This window comes from Tachysurus fulvidraco, chromosome 7 (assembly GCF_022655615.1).
Source record: "Tachysurus fulvidraco isolate hzauxx_2018 chromosome 7, HZAU_PFXX_2.0, whole genome shotgun sequence".
Classification (NCBI taxonomy): domain Eukaryota; kingdom Metazoa; phylum Chordata; class Actinopteri; order Siluriformes; family Bagridae; genus Tachysurus; species Tachysurus fulvidraco.
Genome location: NC_062524.1, coordinates 23288371 through 23313160, shown reverse-complemented (window position 1 = coordinate 23313160; position 24790 = coordinate 23288371). Strand labels below are relative to the sequence as shown.

The window sequence follows — 24790 nt, the reverse complement described above, 5'->3', positions numbered from 1 at the left end:
AGTTTGCAGAAGCTTTTAAAGCATCTACTGGCTGAATTTCAACAAAAAATATTGGCTGTACTTCAGTAACTCCAGCTACTGTGAGGATATTCAGAAGTCTAATATCGGTCTTGTTTCAGAACAGTAGATTGGATTGGAAATATGGCGACTCCTATTTCTCCTATAGCCTTTTTCACACCAGACAAGAAAAAAGCATTTCCAATATACTTTCATGTGTGTGTGTGTGTGTGTGTGTGTGTGTGTGTGTCTGGGTGTGCACATGAAGTATTTTTTATTAAATTACTATCTGCACTAAATCCTATCCTGAGACTTTGCTCACTCATCGATTTGATTTCATATTTTAAGCAGAATCAGAAATAATGTGTTTTTTTTTCTGCTTTTTATTTAGACTTCGCTTCCTTAATAACTCCCAAGGTGCTCATTAGACACCGATCCACACTGTAGGGAACTCCTGGTTGTCACTAAGGTGGTCATAACAACAATACAGCAAAGACAAATCTATAAAGAAGACAACCAAAGTTACACTTAGGCATAAATGTGACCAGTGTTTACTGTGAGTATTTACATCGAATGCAAATGTAACATATGCAACATAGCAACAGTTGTTAAACCATAAGTGTTTCTAGGCAAAATGACCACTTTTGACTAGCATCATGGACTCAGTGTTATCTGTTAATTAATCACACCGTTGTATAGTAGTAGCAGAACCTCCATAAGGTTCATGTTTATAAAACTATGGACATACATCGGTCTACTTTGCTACTCTGTTCTGGATTTACTTCAAGTGGTTCAGTACAGAGAAAAGTCCACTTCAGGAAGCCAAGCCACCAGTTGATGACCCCTGCAGTAGGCGATGCTTCTGTTTGTCACTAGGCATTTAGTATTAATCCTATTTAGGTGACAGTGGAGCTGTCGTGGACACTTTGGATCAGTTTCCACTCTGTGTGATGGTGTGAAGCTGAGATCGGGTTTGTTCCTTTGTTGTGGACAGGAAGAGGAACGCCCAGTGACAGAGATACCAGTAACAGTGTTCAGCTCTGAGATAAACCATATCAGACAAAAAAAAAAAAACCCTTCCATCTGGTTGTGACATTCAGCTTTGAGCACCTCAGGTAAAACAGATATTATCCTTGCTTGCAGAGTCAGCTATTATAATTCATTAAAGCTTAACATGGTCTGAGCCTATAGGTACTTGTTACCATTAAATAATCTCAGTGTGTAATTAATGGCAAACCCAACTGGTTAATTTGTAGTGAGGTTCAATATGCCGGAACAAAAGAGAGTGGCAGAATAGAAGGAGAATGGACAGATAGAGAAAGAGAGAGAGAAAGAGAGAGAGAGAGAGAATGTGGCTGTAATTAGTTTTTAATGGTTAATTAATGTCAACAATCTCCTATAAGAGCCAGATATCTTGTGTGCAGTGTAATGTACACCTTAAAATAATCCCATTTACACCTGTCAGAGACCATGGGAGAGTAGGAAGGAAAGAGGGAGGGAGGGAAAGACAGACGGAGTGGGAGGGGTTTAATGTGTAAGAGATGAACAGAGAGGTTCTTCTCATTCATTTTCTAGCTCTTTTTTTTCTTTCTGTGTGAGCTGGAAGCATGAGGGATTGAGAAGGTCTAATTGAGTTTTGCCATCTGCCTACACCAGGGACCCCGCCAAGCATCGAGCATGCCACACACACACACACACACACACACACACACACACACACACACACACACACACACACACACACACACACACACACACCTGCTGTCTTCAAGACTTTTGATTTACTGTGTGTGCGTGTGTTTGTGACAGGTGTCAATTACCATTAAATCTGTCCTTGTCCCAAACCTCCCCTGCTTCTTTGACTATTTAAAACACACAAAACAAAACACACACACACACACACACACACACACACACACACACACACACACACACACACACATATATGGACATAAAATGGACAACCGTGCTTAACAACAATGCTTAGCACACCTCTTGCAGGTCCCTGCGGTGTTGCTATGGTGATAAGGATTCGTTTCAGCTCAATTAGCTTGCATGTTTTAAACATGGATCAAGTCACCGGAACGACCCCGCCTTTACCTGAGGCCAGATTACAGACACAGATATATGCTTCTGTGTTTCTCTCTCGCTCCCTTGACTCTGTTTCATGGTCTGGAAATCTCCTACATTCAAAAAACCCAGTCACGAGCAAACGCTCGAGTCTATGAGTTAAGGATGAGATCAGTGTGTTTGGTTTAACCTACTAGCCAGAGTGCACTGACTAATAAGGAGATTAGATTTGCATAGCAAATGAAGTAAGCTATACCTTGTCAGGAGATGTGTATTTGGCAGACATGGAAAGGGAAAGATTTGAAACTATACTACAGGCCAGGAACTTAATTGTTTATCTGGTTACCGGTACTGTAAATGATTTAATTTTAACAAATAAGCCTGATTTTCATTATATGATATTGATCGGGTACACCCATAAACAGTATTTATCCAACCAGTCCGAATTCTACTCTATAATAATAACAGTGATCTAAACAATTTCTTTCTTATCTGTATTAAATAACATGTCCAGTTCTATGATTTGTACACCATTAGTACAGAAACCCTCATAAACATTCAGTCACCTTGCCCAAATTGTATAAGCAAAGACACTGAATTAGCAACTGTGTTCAGTCCACAAGGTGAAGGTTTAATGTGTTACAGACAGTTTATAAATATAAAGTCATAAAATGGCATTAACGCTGCCGGTCTACCTCTGTAATTACTGTTAGGTGAAACACATACAGTCTGACATTTTAAAAGCCTGTCAACATCGCGTCATCTGAGGGAGAGCAAAGCTGCTGCACGAGGAATAATATTTTAAGACATGGTAATGTAAACATATTGTAATTCATATGTTTGCACACCTTAAGGCCAAAAAATAAAACAATATTGCACAAAATAGACTGGAAAAAGTATCCTGAGGTAAGCCTCCTGAGGTCCTTCTGTACTTTTCTCTACATGAATACGTATAAACATATATAATGATGTTTTATATGATGTAGCCCATCATTCTTCTCCATCTCAAAGGCTGGTTATGAGGAAAACTAAAGCTACTCCATTTTTCATCATTTTTTTTTACAAATGTTTGTCTTCTTGCATTTATTTTTGGTTAAGGAATAATATTAGAACACAGTGATATGTTCATATCTTTATAAAGGTTTACACAACTTTAGGCAAAAATAAAAGAATCTAGTTTTAAATAGTGTTTAATGCATTATCTAGATTTTTTGCCATAGTCCATAGCTATGGCTAGCTTAAAATAGTAATAAAACTAAGATTGTTTTTTTTTGTTCAGAAACTCTTGGGATATGCAAACGTTTGCACTTAGTTCTAAGTAATTATTCTCCATCGAAGAATGTTTTAACAACAACTTAAACGACAAAATTTTAATCACGTCAGACATCTCTTAGTTAGTAAAAGACACTGCATCAGATCGTACATTAAGCTGGATCTCATCAGTAACAGAAATCTCTTTGTTTTATTCTTCAGAAGAAAAAAAAATATTTATTTAACACCGTCTGAGAGTAACCTCAGCTAAGAGAGGCCGGTGTGCTAACGAAGGCTGTACGAACCACAGTGATGTTGATGTTGTGCCCATATTTTGACATTTATTTTTATTTTTAACATTTACTATTTTGAATGTTTTACTCTGAGATACAGCAGCTAATCACTTTAACACTGGACCTATTAGTTCTACACAGCTAGCTAACACACATACACACAAGTACACTGAAGAAACATAAACATAACAGGATTTGTGTATATATAATATATAAAAATAATACAGCAGTGGTCTGAGGTTACACAATATTGAATACAATAATTTTTTTACTTGCTTACTTACTTAAAATATAGTTGTTTTTTTTTTAACTTTTGACCTTTCACTGCAATCTCTATAAGGTGGCATTTTAGCACCAAGTAGCGAAATTAGCTTCAATGAGCTGCTTTAAATCCCTCCAAAAGAAAACTTGAAAATTGTATTAATCCTGATACTACATGCACTTGTTTTTATTTATTTATTTTTATTGTTGTATTCTGAGAGCTATCTGTAAGCATTGCTTGTATGCTCAGAGTTGTTAGCATGCTAGCTAACATTTGAGCTATTGTTAGTTAGCATGAGCAAACATTTCCGTTGTTGTTTTGTGAAAATGGAACTACTTAGTGTATGAGGTAGACATTTTCTGAAAAGATAGAAGCTATAAGCACTTTTAAGAGATCTACTTTAACTCAAGTAACAGATTTGAAGCTGTACCTCAACTTTAACAAGTCTAATAATGAATCTATGACCAAACATGTTTGTTTCTCTAAATGTGGCCCAGTCTTGTGTCTTGAGATCCTTATGCTCAGCTTGATTTGCACCAAAGAGCCAATGACAGCCAAGTATGTAAATGCTATGCAAACAAGGAGCAACTCATTGTATAACCGAAACACCGTCAAAATTGTAGAAAAGCTTGCTTACAAAATAAATCCACTGAACTGTCTGAAACGTAGAGCGGAGTTTATACTAAACGTTAGTGCTGACGTCTCTGAGGAGACTCTGTCCTTCTGTGTTAAAGCGGGAACAGACGGAGGTGATATTTAATGTGATCTAAGGTGATTTAGAGATCTAAACTCAGCTCACACCTAATGAGCGATGACTCATGGGTAAAATAGGATGGTGGCAACAGCATGGAGAACGATTCTTTTTCGAGTCTTTTTGCTTAGCGAATGCGCATGTGAGTGATTTCAAAACCGAAATATGGCTTTGAGAAGAGAAGGAAAGGACAAGACATTTGTTGAGAATAGTTTCCTGTCGGTTTAATGCAAGGCTGAAAAAAATCTCTGCAGTGATGTTGTGTTTAAGATTTGGTGAAGAAACGGCATCCACCTTCTTCTGCTTCCTGTCTTCGTCCATCTCATTATTATTCAGTTGATGCATTGCTTGGCACAAGGGCAAAGCTTTGCATAATTTATGCATGGCCATCATCAATTTTTGAAAAACAGCCCAAGCCGCCTCCTTTGTGCTTTTAACTAAATAGATACTCAACAAGCCCAATACAAGAAGTGTGTGTGTGTGTGTGTGTGTGTGTGTGTGTGTGTGTGTGTGTGTGTGTGTGTGTGTGTGTGTGTTTGTGTTTGCAAAAACTTTCCATATAAACTTCTCATGTATGTATTGTGCAAGTGGTGGCAGAAATCTAGGGTTATTTATTTATTTATTTATTACATTATTTTGGGGAGCGTTGCTTTCTCCTCTGTTCCCCTGTTCTATGAAGCAAGCTTTCAGAAGGCATGTGAGGTTTCAAAGATAAAAATTTTGCTCTGTAAAAACCAAGAAAAAAAAAACAAGGAATGCAAGAGTGGAGGAAGGAATGGTGCTGATAGTCACACAGCTTTTCTTCTGATTGAAGGTGACGGGACCCCAAAGATCTTCAAAGAGTCCTTTGGAGAGGGAGATAGCAGAGAGAGAAAGAGACAGAGAGCAGAAGTGAGGGACAGAACAGTTCTTGTAGCTGGTCTCTGTTTCTGTTTTTCACTTTAGTTCACGCATGTGTAGGTAGAATAACCTTTTCGGAAGCTCCCTGCAGCACTCTGCTAGCGTAACCTTTGATGACACCCTCTTCCTGTGCACCCACACAGTGTCCCCTACGTCTCTACCCCAGTGATAGCAAGCCGTTTCCATGGCTCCCTTAACAACCTGTCATCCACGGGTCCAGATCTGCGGCAGTTGAACCTGTCGAGTTGAATTTATGTCCTGAGCGTGTGGAGGAAAAGCGTTCAATTGTTACATTTTATTCTACCATATGTAGTTCTAAAAAAAGTCTAAATGAACTGAAATAAGTTTCACTCTCGCACGTATGTCATACACAAGTCAGATATCCAACACCATGATCAAACTCGGTCCAGATTCACTGAGTGAGGAAACGGAATCAGAAACACATTTCTTTTGGAAGACTTTACCACCGTGTTAGCTAAACGGACTCAGTACGACACACGATCCATGCAGCCAAGATTAAAGCCAAGATTAAAACATGAAATATGTTCATGTTGTTTTGGTGAAATTTTATGCCTTTTTAAAGATGATGTTTCCAACCTTGTCTTTAGCAGTAAAAATTTTACTCATTAAAACTTTTACATGATTAAAATTGTTTTGTGCTAGAATTCAGCCACAACAATTTCTGGATTTTCTACTCTCTCTCTCTCTCTCTCTCTCTCTCTCTCTCTCTCTCTCTATCTCTCTCTGTCTCTCTGTCTTCTAAACACACACAAAACTGCATTCATTTGTTTATTTCAAATTATCTGTCAATTCTTTCAGACTGAATCTATCTATCTATCTATCTATCTATCTATCTATCTATCTATCTATCTATCTATCTATCTATCTATCTATCTATCTGTCTGTCTGTCTGTCTGTCTGTCTGTCTGTCTGTCTGTCTGTCTGTCTGTCTGTCTGTCTGTCTGTCCACAAGATAGGGAAACTTTATTCTTAGTTTAATTAACTACAGAATGCAAAGAGATTTTATACTTAGTGTGGTCTGTTGCGAGTTTGTTCCAACCTTCTAATATATACAGCATATAGTAATATAGTGTAACATTCAGATTTCAGTAAATAGACATAGAAAAAGAAATAGAAAACCATTTGTCCTGCAAAAGATTTGCATGATTTTTGCATCATTCTTGTTTTCCACTGAGGTGCTGTGCCATTTGGTGTTTTGGCACTTTGTGTTGACCAGCTCATTGTCTCTCTCCCCACATCCCTTGTTCTTTATCTTTCTTAGTTTCTCTCCATGTGAGATTAATGGATGTAGTTTTTGCTGTGGCAGCATGTCTTCCCTTGAATATTCACCTGTCAAACCTAATCATGCTGTTAGAAAAATGAACCGCAGCTGCAGAGTAAAATCGCACTTCATAATCTCACCTTTCCCGCTCGGCCGATTGGAATATCTCCGTTTTATTAGAGGCAGAGGAGAATCAGCATAAGTGTGTGTGTGTGTGTGTGTGTGTGTGTGTGTGTGTGTGTGTGTGTGTGTGTGTGTGTGTGTGTGTGTGTGTGTGTGTGTGTGTGCGTTCACAGACATGTATGGGTTCAAAATGGAGGCTGAGCCAAGCTAGTAAGAGTGTAAAGGAAATTTTTAAAGCATGGTCAGCATTTGAAATCTTCTTGTTTACCTTCTGTCTACTGTAAGAGTAAATAAAGATAAAGAGCGACACAGTGTGTACATCATGAAGTCATGGAGATGTGAATTAAGAGGGTGAACCGTTCATCAGAGAGCTCGTGTGACTGATCTCCTCACCGCCTTCTGAACACATACGAGATAAGAGCACGATCCGTGTGGAGCTTGGATCAGCATCAGCCTTGTGTCTGTAAATATTTTAACTGAGAAACGGAGCAAATTGATATCATGATACTTTTGACGAAATCTAATTTCACACTGGAACGAATGATGTAAATCATTTTGATTGTGCGGTCGCACAATGAATTTCAATTTGCTCCCTACTACTTTCGCATTTTATTCATCTGTCAGCGTGTCAGTGTTTATAAAGCACTGCTAGTGGAAAGCTGCTGTTTATGTCATACCTCCTTCGTATGACTGAGTCTATATTAACCATAAAATAAACAGCATAGTATTTCTAAAGCCTGTCTGATGTGGGGCAAAGATTATACAGGAATTGTTCATGACTTCTTAACCCTCACTGGGTGGGATAAAGAGAGATCTAATTTTTCACCCAAATTACTGTACGTGTGTGTGTGTGTGTGTGTGTATGAAGACTTGTGGAAAGTCAGGTGGACAAAACACAGCTGCATAAATTACCGAGAGTTTTTTCCCTTTGTTGCTACTTTTTGACCTCTGAGTTTGCTGAAATACGGTACACTGTCTGGATGGTAATTTGTACTCTTCTAAATTACAGACATGGCCCGGTCAGGCTATCTAAAATTATGTGGTGGCGATAATTATCTAATTATCACTATCATAGAAGTGATAAATGATAATTATGAGTTGCTATCATGACCCAGCAGCCTTCCTGGGACTCTTTGTGTAATTTTGGTCCTGAGAGAATAGAGCTTTAGAGAGCGGTTGGATGAATGGATACAGTAGTTAACCTGGAAAAGGAAATATGAAAAAATATAAAGAGGAAATATTTAGTTAAATAAATATATACAGTATTAAAAACAATATGTATTGCTCAGGAGCTTAGTAGTATATATATTTCCAGTATCTATAAAAGAAAAAAAAGTTAATATCCAAATAAATAAACAATAATAAAAAAAAATAGTTAAAATATATTTTTTGGAGATCTTATACTGTATGTATAATAAACAAGTAGAAGCTTACAGAAATATAGTAATATGAAATTTTGTCTACATTGCTCACTATTAAAATTTTCTTAAAAATCGCTGATAGGTTCGTTCAATATAAAAAAACGTATCTTTACCTTATTACGATACATGTGTCGTTCAAATGGTCCTAGTTACGCTGTTCGCTGCTGCTAGAACTTAGTGAATTCTCTTATACAGGACTATGTAAAGGCATAGCATCAGTAGAAACAGCACCAAATCATTGTAAATATCAACATTTACCTCAGACGTGGTGGTAAAATGCTGAAAAAAACCCCCATTGTAATCACATAATAATATTTAGCATCAACTGCTAACAGGAATTCTGTGGTTTCTGCAGTAATGGAGAGCTAGTTACAGAAATTCTTAAGGATCCTTGGGAGTTATTATCCCCAATCCTAAAGATGATATTTTTCCAAATAATAAAACATTCTAAATTGTTTGATTCCTGTTATAACACACTTTTTTATTTATCTAAGTAAATGTTTCACAGTTACTGTATAAACAGCTAAAACATGTAACTTGTCACGTTACTGAAAAAAAAAACCCTACAATTTCTCAGTGTTCCACCTGACTGTTACGAAGCTCCGACACTGGAGTCTATATAAAATGCTAAATATACATATCGCTATCATTACACAGTAATTACATACATTTCTAAAGTCAGTTATCGTAGAGCATAAGTCTCTGGGTAAATTGTTGCTATGGAAACATTTATCATGAGCGAACTAATATAAGCCAAATCTGTAAATTAAATTACAGTTTATGCTACTGACTGACCAGCTGTTCTAGAAAACAAATCAACACCTTCTGACCAATCAGAATTCAACTACGTGAAAATATCGACTTTTAAAATTATTAAAATTTGGCATTTTTTATGGAATCTTTTCATAAATAAATATAAATTACATTTGAATGCACACACGACTCGTAAAAAAACAGTCCCAGACGCCGTCACTTCTTTTGCCAGGTAGGCTGCGTGTTTATTCGTCCGCTTGTGGGTTTTTTTATTTTTTTATTTTTTATTTTAGATCAATGGTTAGTTGAGTTTGTTGTTTGTCTTTTGGGTCCAATCTATCAGTGACACATCATCAGAGTAACCTATAATCATGACCTCATTATGCAAAGCTAGGCTAAATAAGGCTGATTATTTATTCTGCTGTGTATGTGTGTGTTTATGTCTACGTCTCTGTGCGGGTTGGTGTGTGGCGGTATGTCGTACTATACAGGAAATTACCACACACCTAATCACACACCATTTTCTGAAGGATGCTATTCATTTCTATGGCAACCTGCTTTACCCATTAGCATTGTCTCACATCCTGGCATGTGTAGTATGTCTCATTGCCTTGTCACACACCACCTTTGCTGATATTTATTCATTCTTACTAATTACCGATCGCCATATTCAGAGCACGAAAAGCCACTGGGGAACTCGGTTGCTATTTATTATTGAAATGATTTTGGGTCAGAATGTTTGGACTGAATTAGAGGAATGGGTCTAATTATAACCACAGAGAGAGAGAGAGAGAAGGGGGGGGGGGTTTAGGGTGAAGGAGAGCTGTGTCTTATTAAGATTCATCATGGCTTACAGAGATGTAATGCATTTTCAAGCAGAGATTGTCATACACGAAAAAGACATGCAGAAAGGGAGAAGGGGAGAGGTGCGGAATAACAAATGATTTGAAACACACCTCCTCATTCCAGTATCTCCAGTTAACAGTGCTCTGACCTTTTAACTCTGACCTTTCACTACCCTAATTAAGATACTTGTACCGCACAGACGAGCTGTAACTAAGGACGATCTCACACTCGCAGTACATTTAGTCGAGTGTGAAATCTGTTTTTTTGAACCTGGGTCAAAGTAGCTAACAGGTCTATGTGTGAAAGATATATTTATGTGTTGTAGGTGGCTTGGAAATAAAAAAAAAATTCACCACATTGTGAAAATAATATGTGTAGTGCACTACATGCTAGGGCAAGAGAAAGAATTGTTAAAAAATTGACCAACACAACTTACTTTTTTACACAAGAATTTTTCCATCACGACTTCTAAACATTCAGACCAGATTATTTCTTTGCTAACGGAGTGAAATGGTAAAAGTTTATCATTAGTAGTGTAATCGGGAAAACATACTGGTTTACTCTTTAGGATTTTTACACCACAGCAATGATTTAATAGTCAGTACTGTAGGTCCATAGCTAAGGCAGTTAGTAGACAAGATTTTGTAACCATAAACAATTAAGTTAAGTAGTCCATACAATGTCACAGAAATTACCAGACAAATAAAGAACACACCTTTCTATACATTCAAATCGCACAAAGACTTTATTCATTTATTTAAGTACTTGTTTGTTGCATACTTTGTGTCCATTTATTTACCTACAAAGTTTATTTATTTATTTAATGAGTTTTTATTTGTTTGTTTGTTTGTTTGTTTCATACTCTGTGACTATTTATTTACTTACAAAGTTTATTTATTTATTGAGTTTTTATTTGTTTGTTTGTTTGTTTGTTTCATACTTTGTGACTATTTATTTACTTATAAAGTTTATTTATTTATTAAACGAGTTATTTATTTGTTTGTTTGTTGCATACTTTGTGTCCATTTATTTACCTACAAAGTCTATTTATTTATTTATTTATTTATTTATTTATATTGGTAAAAGATCTCATTCGATGACTTATAGACATAATCTGCCTGAATTTCCTATCTGCTACATCAGTGAAACTGAGCTTAAGGATGAAAACATAAACTGTTTTGAAAAGTTCTGCCTGAGCGTATGACTTAGGTGTAATCCCTGACAGTTCATCCAGTTCCTGATGCTTCAAGGCGTCATGATCTCACAGCACTTTGGATCAATGTTACCTGCACACAGCCAACACCCATCCCAGAACATCACATCCACTTACATCATTCACTTCTGAATGTATTCATGAAACAGCCAATGTTTTCGCATTTGCCGGCACGGGTCCAATTTTTAGCTCGAGCTTTTCCCAGGTCTGTGGGAATGCCGTTTCTAATAAGATCCTTCTCCTAATGTTAAACAGACATATTGAGCACTAAAGGCGAAAGCGCTTCAAAGCTAGCAAACACACATGGAAGCTGAAATGAGAGAGCAGCCAAGAAGCCAGAGGATCTGAAAACCAACTGCTCCATGAAACATGCCAGAGAAGGAAGAAAGAGAGAGAAAGAGATGTTTGCAGGTAGCTTGTTGCCAGGAAGTCAGCAGAGCCAGTGGCATTATAGGAGCCGCGCCGTCTGAAACGAATTTCAGGTTCTACAAACTATGCAAAGGGAGGAACAGCGAGGTTGAGAAGGGAGTGGAGGTCATGCTGGCATCCTGTTGAGTAGGAAGACGCATCTGAAAAGCTGTGAGAGAAGAGAATCTGACAGTGATTGAAAGACTCTGTAGCCAATCAGGCCTCCTGCTAAGCAGACCATATTGTCCTTCCAGCAGGAGGTATCAGCAGATTGAATGAAGCATAGGGGTACGCATGGTGACTTCACTAATAATTTCCAGGTAAACAGCACTGATTCTCACCCACAAACTAAACCGTTGTCTTGTTGTTCACATATATTTAATCTCATACCCCAGTGCTGTTGAATTCTTGAGTCTGATTGGTCATGAAAATGGAGACTCATTTTCTATAATAGCAGCTCTCGCAAAGCTTGTGCTAAGAAGCTATTCTTTATGTTTCTATAGTAACATCTTACTAAGGGACTTGTATGATTATGATGGAAAATAATCTACATAATTGCACACTAATCATAAATATTAATGTTAATATATTAATGATGTGTTATGCAACAAATTAATGAATAAACAGTGGGATGGGGATGTTTATTTACCATTTATGGAAGGAGTCTCCGGTTCCAGAATTCTAGCGGGAATAAGAGAAACTTGTCTTAATAATGTTTCACATTAACTGTAAATACACACCAACAATCGAAAAAATAGCCCAAGATTTTGTTTATTAGTAAATGAAAACTGGACAGATTGCTGTGGTGTATAAAGAAGATACTTCACTTCATAGCGATAACAGTCTTTCCTTGACGTCGCATCACACCACACCATCATGAACTCATTTCCTAGAACAGCACTCTTGTCATTCATTCTTTACTTACTGTAGCTCTGCTTTAGTGCTATATGAAAAAATATAAAATGATGGTAATGGATGGAAAAATACAACCTTTCTCTCTCTCTCTCTCTCTCGCTTACTCGTGTACTCCCGTCTGTCTTGCAGTGGTTTTATTAATGTCCATAACAGTAAGTAGGGAAAGTGGAGTCTTGATTCATGCCATTTAAAAGGAGATCACATTACTGAAAAGGAAGAGGATTTACTTTCTGACTACTCGGTTTCATTGAGTGATTTGCTCTCTTTGAGCAAATTAAATTGTGTGTGTGTGTGTGTGTGTGTGTGTGTGTGTGTGTGTGTGTGTGTGTGTGTGTGTGATCGCTCAGTTATCAGCTCAGACTGTTCAATGAAACTGACGGCGTAAACTGCAGGCCATCTCATTAAAGAGGATTCTCTCAAATCTCAAATCAGGCCAGCACACACACACACACACACACACACACACACACACACACACACACACACACACACACACACACACACACACACACACTCTCTCTCACACACACACACTCACACACACGCTTCCACATGCCAAAAGTTGTCTTTGCGATGCGTTTGTCTGGTGTTTTGCTGCTGAAATTGCAGAAGCGATCATCCAGACTTCAAGAGGAGGCTTTCAGAAACTTTTTGAGAGCTCTAATCAGGAACAGCTGAGCATAAATCAGCAAGTGCACACACTTTACTGAACATTACTTGTTTTATCCATGTGTGCTGAAAAATCCAGGGCAGATAGGGAGTAGGTCTGTCCGGTTTCTTGAAATACTGCATCACATATTTAATGAAGTGATTTAGTATTTAAATATTTATATTTTACTGAGTCTGTGATGTTATGTACTGTACTCATAAACAAGGTACAGGTTACTATTTCAGAAGCTACATAGCGTGTTCATATCCCAAAACATCAAGAATGCTAAAAATATTGTTGCAGTCTTAAGTGGTGAAAGGATAATACACTCTCTCTCACTCATTCATTTTCTGCCGCTTATCCGAACTTCTCGGGTCACGGGGATCTCAGGCGTCATCGGGCATCAAGGCAGGATACACCCTGGATGGTGTGCCAACCCATCACAGGGCACACACACACTCTCATTCACTCACACACTACGGACAATTTTCCAGAGACGCCAATCAACCTACCATGCATGTCTTTGGACCGGGGGAGGAAACCGGAGTACCCGGAGGAAACCCCCGTGGCACGGGGAGAACATGCAAACTCCACACACACAAGGCGGAGTCGGGAATCGAACCCCCAACCCTGGAGGTGTGAGGCAAACGTGCTAATCACTAAGCCACCGTGCCCCCACCATTCATATTATTCATATTAATTAATTTGTAAATAATTTATCAATAACAATTTACATCACAATATTGTCAACCTACCATGCATGTCTTTGGACCAGGGGAGGAAACCGGAGTACCCGGAGGAAACCCCCGAGGCACGGGGAGAACATGCAAACTTCGTACCCCACAAAATATAAAATAATTAACAAAAAATAAATGAATAAATAAACCACGAAAATTCATATTTCTAAAAAACATCAGCGATCCAGAACAACATACATAAGTTTATTTAGAGCTTGTTCACTACACTAAGTAAAAACAGACTAAAAGTAGAACATGAGATTGGAAATACTAAGGAAATGGAATAATATTAAAACAATGGAATTTCTTTGGACACACACACTGTGTGCCAGATGTAGGGGTTGGGTCTGTTCTAGAACATTCCGGCACAGCATCTTGCGGATGAATAAACTGGACCATTACTCATCATAAACAGATTTAATCTCCTAGAGCACAGAAATGCTGATGGTATGAAAGTGGCCGAGCTCAGCAGGAGAAGAGCTCCTTCAGCAACCTCTGACAGCTACATGCTCCCCCGTTCTTTAACGTGATGCTAAGCCAACGTGAAGTTTCAGTCATCTAGCCTTGTAATGGAACTAGCTTCTTATAGATCCACTGACGCCGTACGGCTTTATGCTGTCAAAATCTCTTTCAAGAAGGCGAATCGCTGACATTGTGCTGTGTTGTGAAGTGTTGAGCCGGAAAGAAGAACAAGATCGATTTAGGTGTAGATGATGAGTTAGGTTTAGGTTATCAAGTGGGGATAAATGTATATCTTTTTTTAATACTTTTTCTTTTAAACAGTTAATGAAACCAAACCTGTGTTCAATCAGGAACATCACAGAACATCTTTATTTAACTCTGTTTATGTGGTGTGTGTCTAACAGTAAACTCCTCATGCTTCAGGTTATGTTTAAGATCTTTAATAGCGTGTGTGAGGGTGTCAAATTTAAGCGTGCAAAGTGATATCGATAAAAAGCAAGCACAAGATGCCATGAATTGCACCTTGACTCGAGTGTAGACTCTCTAAATACTCAGTGCTCGCTAAATTAAACTGCTCATTCTCTCTCTCTCTCTCTCTCTCTCTCTCTCTCTCTCTCTCTCTCTCTCTCTCTCTCTCTCTCTCTTTGCACACACCTTTTGCTTCATTTTAATACACTCACTGGACTTTTTAAACCTCTTTTCTTTTTTATGAAGTTATCTTCGTATCATTATCTTGATGCTGTAGCATTATGTTAACTATTTTAACATACTTAGTTATTAGTTCCTTGTTCTGTGTTGTTTTGTGTAGCTCTGAGTTCCGTGCAGCAGCATAATCCTGGAGGATCTTTGTTTCATTTCACTATGTATTACCGTATATGGTTGAAATAACAATAGAAGCTTCTTGACCTTGTCTTGTCACTTTTATTGATCAGTGTAGCAAAGCGTACTAGGGTTACGTCACATGGTATCGTAGCTATTGCAATGAGTACTAGTAAAACGACACAGTACTGTATACAGTCCATTCCTGTTATTTAGTGTCAGTAAAATATTACTACTCAAATAAAATACTGTATGGTCTTACAGTTACATTATTAAATTGTAATATCTGGAGAAGTTCGATTTTTTTTATTCATGATGATGTAACTACCAGCTGCTTTTGCTAAGATTATTATGTGTATATGCAATAAGATTAGCCACCATTTTCACCCCAAAGTGTGTTTCATATTCACAAACACTCAACCTCACATATGGGAATGTCAGCCCTTTCTCTCTCTGTGTGTGTGTGTGTGTGTGTGTGTGTGTGTGTGTGTGTGTGTGTGTGTGTGCATGAGTATTGCTTGCTCAGGCAACCGTCTGTTTGAATTAATTTTTTTCTCTGGGAAAACAATTATGACCGTCTTTACACTTTGTGAAAAATTATGCAGCGCATGAAAGGAGGATGAATCACATGGCGATGACTGAGGCATACATGTGTGTTTGTGTGTGTGTGTGTGTGTGTGTGTGTGTGTGTGTGTGTGTGTGTGTGTGTGTGTGAGAGAGAGAGAGAGAGAGAGAGAGAGAGTATGTGTATCCGATCGGCAGAGAGCAAGGTTTACGACAGGGTACATTTCATTGGCTGTTAGTCTCCAGTGATTATTTAGCTGCTCAATTGTTTGTTATTGCCCTGGAATGTCTGATTTAAGTGTGTTAGCTAGCTAATCTCCTCCTGAATCAATATGTGGTCTAATTTTTAGGAAACTTACAAATGTCTTAAGGCTGATGGTAGCTAAGTACAACAGCACCCGCAATGAAAAAAATAAATATGTTGACAGTATGAAGAACAGATTTCTTTCTATAACAGATCGTAGACTGCATTCATGGGGTGTAATCAATGAGAATGAGGTGTTCACTGTTTAATCATTACACATCATTTTCCCCCTTTACAATTCCTTTAAAGGAGAAAGTGAGAGTATACAGAATGTGAACACGTTGTCCAATCAAAGCGCAAGTTAGACAAAAGGATAGAAAGAACAGGACAGAATAGAACAGTATGTGTGTCTTGTTCTCACTTTCTCTTTTATTGCATGTGTGTGTGTGTGTGTGTGTGTGTGTGTGTGTGTGTGTGTGTGTGTGTGTCTGTCTGTCTGTCTGTCTGTCTGTCTGTGTGTGTGTGGGGTTGTATCACAAGTCACAGGCACCAGAGTGACAGATTGTCATAATAATCACCTCAGCCGTGTCTGTTAATTACTTCCAAAAGACTAGACAGACTTGAGAGAGGAGCAGCAAAGTGAAGAGGTTAGAGATTAAAAGACAGAGACTGACAGAGCAGAACAGAACAGAACGGCTGTATGATCGCAGGAGACTCAGACGCATCCAGTCATAACGTGGACATCTGTTAAATATGCAAAATGAGTGAGTGTGTCAATCCAGGTCAGTTATTGATCACTCTATATTTCCATATATTAGCATTTAGCATTAGCAATTACTAGCAATGACTTCTTTATAAATGCTATAAAACAAACAAACAAAAAATCTTAGGAATAAATTGATTTCAAATCAGTTTCATTAAGTTCTTTCTTTAAGGCATAAGAGGTTATATGTTAGACGTTCCTAGCTGACTTGCCATTTACAGTTTATTATATTAGACTATTATATTATAGACTGTTATTCAGAGGCATCATTTAAAAGGCCTTTTATATACTGTATCTATTATGCGTATTATATCATGTACTATCCTTATAATAGAGCAAAATATTTTAACATTCGCTTCTTTTAATCGGTTGGCTGTAGCAAAACATTACAAGCGGATGGAATTACTGTACATTTTGTGTGTTTAAGCAGCAGAGGTGGGAGTAAGTCACACATGTGCAAGTCACAAGTAAGTCTCAAGTCATGAATGTCAAGTCAAAGTCAAGTATTTTTTTTGTTAATATCTGTCAAGCAAGTCTCAAATCACAAATTTGCGACTTAAGTCTGACTCGAGTCAAGTCATATGAATCGAGTCCCTCATCTCTATTAAGCAGAGCTTCAAAAGGCTTTAAACATACGGATTTATGAAAACAGTGATACAATATGCTTGTAAAAATACATAAAACTATCATATATTTTCACGTAGAATTTATTTCAGGGCGGTTTATTGTAGCTGGAAGCTAAGAGGAAACAGAGATAGGGAGAATATTCGTAAAAAAAATGTTGAGAAATTTACAGAAATGAAAATATAAATACTTAATTAACTTTTTTAACTCCAAAATTGTAAGTTCATATCATAGTTTTCCTGTGACTTGGCTTCCAGTTGATTTTTTCTCACAACGTCACCTTAAAAAGTCATCCTCTCATTTTCTTGTACATATACACGACTAACGCTACATCATTTAGCTAATGGATGAATCCCTAGTAAAATATCTAGTGATTAATTAACTAATGATTAATATTTAAAATGAGATAGAATCGGACTCGCTAGCTAGCCTGAATAATTTGTTAGCTACTAGAATTGATGCTAGTCTAAACTAATCAGGAATTAGCAAACAAAACAGGCTAGTCAGCTAACCATAGAGAAGTGGCAAATAAGCAAATTACCTCAGCATGTTTCTTCACATTACTTCGTCATGGGTCAAAGGAGACTTTTTATATGATTTTTTTTTCTTTATTACAGCATGTCAAAACATTTTTCTGAGGTAGAGCCTGAAGTGCACATCCTCAATTTTGACATTTCAGACTGGTGGATTATTGGTAAGCTGATAGCTTTCATGCTAACTGCATTGTATAGCATAAGAAATTAGCACAATTCCTGCTATATTTATAGATATTAAAGTATTGTAATTAAATAAAATAACTGAAGTATTTTCCACATCTGCAAACTGCACAGCAGAATGTAATCTAGAGCTGTGAAACAGCAACAATCCCCACTGCAACGCTACTCCGCTCTCGCTGGTGTTTCATTATCGTTAATTTATGTGAATTTAATTTTTGGTCATGAATTGAAATTCCATTAGTCAATGCAGGTGTATTTAGCTAACAGTTACATAAATGTCAATTAATACAGTGGATAACTTACTTTGTTAAAATTATTATGGTTTTATTAAGGGTTCATTTAACACATGTTACTGTTAATTAGCGCAGCTAATAATGTTCGTTAAGGGAAACTTGGGGTAAAAGAAAAGAGACTGACATGATGACAGAGAAAAAAAGATGGAGGGAAAAGAATTTGTTTATTTAGTCAGACTGTATTAGTTGAAATCAGGTAAGAGTGATTATGTTACAGGATAGGCATATATTTGTGAATGCTGGTGTGTGTGTGTGTGTGTGTGTGTGTGTGTGTGTGTGTGTGTGTGTGTGTGTGTAAAACTAACATTAAACTGATATTAATGCTTTTATTGCTTGTTCCCTCCTGCACCACACACACACGCACACACACACACACACACACACACACACACACACACACACACACACACACACACACACACACACACACAGCATTCCAAAAACGATATAAAGGTTGTAACCCTTTTCTTTTAAATTACAAATTTCCAGGCCATCACCAAGGTCATGCGTATGAAGTAACATTACAGAAATTTGACACGTCACATCAGAATGCATCCTTTTGCATATCCAACACGTCATACAAAGCCAAAATGGCTCCATTAGCAATTTAAAAACACCACTGAGACCATTACAGGTGAGAACACATCTGTTTCCTGTGCTGTGATCATCTGATCCATTTACAGCATAAAACAGACTCGTCTGAGTGCTGATAATTACCTTAAACTCTTGTTTTCCTGTGGAGAAGCTCGGTACCGTTCTTGTACCGATTGCTCTTTCCTGTGTTGTTGGAAACCATTCTTGTGAAACAGGATGTGACATCATTCACCGGAACAATGGATTTAATGCGATAATCGTATACGGAAGACTTATGGCATCTGGATAGTAATCTGACCTGTTTTGCTTTTATTTTATTTTTTACACAAAAAAATTTAAGCGAGACTCAATTCAACATGTGACAGGATGAGCAACATTGGGTATCGATATAATTTACATAATAATAAAATTAAAATTGTATACGTTAATAAGCACATACGGAGAATGTAGTCCTCAGAATCACTGACAAACCTACAACAATGTCTTTTATTCCTTATTTATTCTCGATATTCTGTATGGATTGTTCTCCTGTATGTAGCTATAGTCACTGTTTTTCTTCATTAACTCACTTCTTTCTATTCTGACCTTAACGTCTCATTGTTTAATCTGTAAAATGTCAGAAACACATATACCATGATCTGATATACCTGAGTTGGTGTTAGAGGCAACAGAGAATGTGAATAATTTGCAGTGAAAAAAAAATGAAAAATTATAAATAGAATTCATTAAAGGATAAACAAGCTTTTAATCGTAAAAATAAAAGATGAAACATGAAGTTGACAATATTGTGATGTAAATTGTTATTGATAAATTATTTACAAATTAATTAATATGAATAATATGAATGCTGGGGGCACGGTGGCTTAGTGATTAGCACGTTTGCCTCACACCTCCAGGGTTGGGGGTTCGATTCCCGACTAGGCCTTGTGTGTGTGGAGTTTGCATGTTCTCCCCGTGCCACGGGGGTTTCCTCCGGGTACTCCGGTTTCCTCCCCCGGTCCAAAGACATGCATGGTAGTTTGATTGGCATCTCTGGAAAATTGTCCGTAGTGTGTGTGAGTGAATGAGAGTGTGTGTGCCCTGTGATGGGTTGGCACTCCGTCCAGGGTGTATCCTGCCTTGATGCCCGATGACACCTGAGATAGGCACAGGCTCCCCGTGACCCGAGAAGTTCGGATAAGAGGTAGAAAATGAATGAGAGTGAGAATTTGACGACGCAACGTGGAAGAAAATAGCATGGAGTTAACTCAAGAGATGGTCATGTGGCTGCGCAGCTTGTTTCTAAGACGTACTTGTTCTACAGTAGATGCAGTAGTTCTTAGTGAAGTTTGACTCATTCTAGAGAATAATGCTGGGGAAGGTGCTTATACTCCGAGACTCGAATCCTAAGTTTAATGTTAATTCAATCTATCCGGTTGGTGAGAAATGTGGCTTTAAAACTATTTCTTAGTGACATAATTCTAGGCTTAATTCAGTGTAGCCTATGTAAAGGACATGGACATGGTAACAACGCCGTGCCGCTGATGGAAAAGTCACAGATCGGCTTTAACAGATGGTACTATTGCAAATTGCTTTCCACGCAAAATAGTCGACAGCAGGGTCGCATCGCTGTTCACACTGTGTGACGTCTGATTACGCTTTCTGACACACTTGGAATTCAATGTCACCTCCGACAGCTTAGGAAATTTGCACTATTGTGTCTTTTCACTGGTATTTTTCTTTTACTTTGAATCGAATTTTTTACTTTTTGTTGGCGACTTCAAAAATGTCCTAAACTGCAAGAACATTTGCATTAAATGCGACAAACGCTATGATTTGTGCCTGGTGTACGTCTTAAGTCTGGCTTTAGAAAATCACAGGTGTGTTGCAAATTACTAGTCAGAGTGTATCTCTAAATACATCTATACTGAACTGGCCAGGAAACTTTATTGTGACCTTGCTTTTTAGCATGCTGCTATACTCTCATTTCAAGCCATTTACTTTGAAAGCTCATGTCTGCCAGGGAGAAAAGAAGAAAAAAGGCATTACATATTTTTCAGTACAGTATATTTTTTAAAAGCATTTTCTAATGAGAAATGAGAATTCTGAATGATCTCAAAGTGGGAAATTTCTATCTCCAGAATTCTGTCAGTTCTGAGATATACTGTATCAGTTTTGTAGCTCAGATTTGAGCTAAAAATTCTCTCAAAGCACATTCTTTCTTATTATCTTAGACTCTTATTATTTATATTTATCAGCTAATAGTTCTGATTTATTATTTATTTGAATTTTGGAACTGATTATTTCAGAAATCTTCAGATTTAGACTAAATATCATACACAACTCAAAATACTGCTTTATCACAAATTTTCAAATGATTGTATCATTTTTATGACTTTTTATATAAAGATTCTCATTATCTTTGAATTCTGACTCATTATCTCAATATTTTCACACCTCATGAAATGTTTACTATCTCAGAATTCAAACACATCATACAATCCGTAAAAATCATGCCGTATTATCTCATAAATCTGATTTATTAACTCAATATTGTAGCTTATTTTTTTAGACTTCTTTTAGCAGAAGCCTGCCCCACAATTTATCTCACAATTTATCCAAACTTTTAGACTTAAATTCAAAATTCCGGCATATTATCAAATTCTGAAACGTGAGATACGATAGACTGTTGTGACAGAAACTCAACTTGTTTTTTTCTTTTGTATCTGGCACAAATTTACAGTCAGAAAATGAAATGAAATAAAATTGCAGGTAAAATACTTCAGATCTATCATACACTATTATTATTTGTACAGTACCGAAAGATTAGCTGTGTTATTAACTTTAACCGATTCCTTTGATAGATTACCTATAATTTCTATGCTTTTTTCCCCACCTCACCCTTCCCTCATGTCTTTTGTTTCCTTTCCTATTCATATTTTGCGGCTTTGTTACACTAATCGCATTTATCTGCCACTCTTTTTCTATGAAATGCCCAATTTCTGCTCTCTGCTTATAAACCGCTGTTCTAGTTTAAGCAGATCAAGCTTAGAAAGTGCAATTAATTGAAGCACAGAGAGTGGGCGTCTCTCTCTGTGTGGAATCAGTGCCAGCAAACACTGATTAGAAAGTTTGCACCATTGTGTGAGTGGGTAATGAAGCTGTCTGCTGCAAAAATGCCATTTACTGCCAACGCTGGGCAAACTTATCAAACACACCAATCCCACATCTCACTCTCTCTAGGGGTATTTGTGTGTGTAATTGTTGGCGTGTCTGTCTGTCTGTGTATGTGTTAATGAATGCCAGTGATGCTGTCTGTCTTATGTGCTACATCTTTGTCTCTCTAGATGTACTTCAAGGCGAAGTCCTTTCAAAAAATCCTGGCCCTGTATAGATTCTTTTTTTTGCCTTCTGTATTCATGTGTCGCATGAAAATGCATCCAAAGCTCATTACGGCTTAATGAGATTTCGTACCGATACCTGGCGCATTTCGCTTCCGTTTGTTTGTGCTGGAGCTGTGACATGCTTCAGGCACGTGAGACCACGGGAGAGAGGAGGAAGTGATTGAATTACATACAGATCTCTCACTCACAGTTGTTCGCAAGACATGAGTGAGTTTTGTGCTGTTTACTTTTACAGATGCGTTTTATTCCTGGAATAATACTACTACTACTACTACTACTACTACTACTACTAATAATAATAATAATAATAATAATATTTGTTTTGTATTATATTTCTAATATTTTATATTTCATTGATTGTATACCATTTTTAAGACATATACATTTTGCAATAAATAAAAATTCTAATATTTACGAAAATAGAACGATTTATTTTTTAAGTTGATATGGTTCTTATCACACTTATTTCTAATCATAATTCATACTGTACCTGAAATAATGACTGGAGTTAAAAAGGCAAATATTTAATGTTTCTTTTCAGTTCACAATCTGGTAAAAGTTTTCTCTATTTATTTCATTATTATTTGGAGCAACTCATAGATTTACAGTTACAGAATTTTGTACTCGTGGCCATGATTGTTTTTTTTAAAGAGTCGGCATCTAAATTCTTCCTCCTGCTGCCTGACAACCTTGTGACAGTTTTGGTGTAGACTGCAAAAAAAACTAACAAAAAAAAAAACAGTGCATGTGCTGATGCTAGGAAATCAGAACCGAGGAACAAAAAAGCCTAACACACACATGCACGCACACACACACACACACACACACACACACACACACACACACACACACACACACACACACACACACACACACACACACACACACACACACACACACACACACACACACACACACACTGACGTCAGGGATTCAGCAGTGGCACTCGCTGCTCTGGGTCTCCCAGAGGGACTCAGTTACCAGCCTTTAACAGAACAGTGTTCTCATATGGGTTTTTTTAATTGGGGATGCTATTGTAGTGTAAAGTGTGTTGATTAAAGGAATATATTTGTTGTAATAAGTAATATATCAGGAGGAAGATCCAAAATTTCTGAAAAAAATAAAAACCCTTTCTGGAACGTCTTTAAACTTGATTGGTGATTATTTTAATAAAATTCTGAGCTGACTTTTTCAGGATATTTCTTTCATAATTCTTACATGTAGGTTTATATACAGTATACTTCACTTTGCTTAATGACTTCGTACATTACCCACAATGCCGTTATTGGTGCGAGTTTAGCCATCTCTTCATCTCTACCTGAAGCAACTGGCGCATCAGTGTTTTATTACTTGATCTCTGTCACCTCATTACTCACTGTTCAAACAGATCAGCTTCCACATCTTCGAATTTCATGTTAACTTGCTGAGCCGAGGGTTCATACCGTATAGCTACATTGCATTCTAGAGCGTCGAGTCCACGTTCGCACCAACATCTCCATTACATTCACGCTATATATTATTATGACAATAAACGCAGCAATAATATCAAAACCTGACTGTTTGAGATTGTTGAAATTATCTCTGCTATTAAACACCAGCTGGACTAGCAATAAAATGTCTCCCTGTGACATCATCGAGGCGGATGATCAACTTTGTACAGGAAACAGCATCGAGCATTACAGCATGAAGGAACAAATCAGCACCAGACCTCTATTCATTCTGTAAATATATCAATATAACACAGTAGTTAAAACATTTAATGTATTTCAGTATTCCAGGATGAAGTTTTCCATAGCAGTGGGATTATGGGGTTTCATGTGTGAGGTAAAATAATGGAATTTTCAGAGGGAGGAAGGAAGTTGGTTGGAAAACACCACTAACCCTCCCCAACACCGACAAAAAAAAGTGACTTTTATTTTACACACTTCTCCAGAAATGACAGAAATCATCACCGGAGTACTTTCCATTAACCCTGTATACTTTTTTATTACATATACATCCAATCAATGTTTTTTTACATACTATCCCTGCACCTGCTGCAACAAACCAGGTTTGTGTAATGATGTAATACGGTGTTTGTCACGCATTGCCGCTCTGAGTCCTAATCAACACATTCCCGCCAACAATATTCTAATCATTTGTCGAATGTGATTAAATTCACGGGGTGTTGCTTTCACACTCTCATTTCAGAAATTCTATTCTTCCACGAGATGCAAGTCTTGCACAAATGATTCTTGGGGAGAAAGAAAAAAAAAACTTGGAAAGATGTATATAGAGCTTTACCTGGAATCTCATCAACACTAACTGTAGTACGGTGCGATTTCCTATTAAAAAAAATAAAAAAAAACTGTCGGCACAGCAAGCTAGTCAACAGTGCACAGTCTGAAGAAGTGACTGGCACAACATTTTTGGCACCCTCCTTTAAAATAAACCAAAAATCAATCCATAAAATAAGCA

The 24790-nt window shown here is 37.3% G+C and overlaps 1 protein-coding gene across 27 annotated transcripts in view; it reads left to right on the top strand.

Moving 5' to 3' along the window:
* The window catches only part of LOC113635441 (adhesion G protein-coupled receptor L3), a 280133-nt gene that overhangs the window by 58648 nt on the left and 196695 nt on the right, over positions 1 to 24790 (top strand). Inside the window, exon 1 of one of the 27 annotated variants that reach the window (XM_047816309.1) lies at positions 18023 to 18041. The exons of the other annotated variants lie outside the window; for them this stretch is intronic. The gene's annotated coding sequence lies outside the window, so the exon portion shown is untranslated. Of the gene's footprint in view, positions 1 to 18022; positions 18042 to 24790 lie in introns of those variants that run through there. 27 annotated transcript variants of the gene reach the window in all.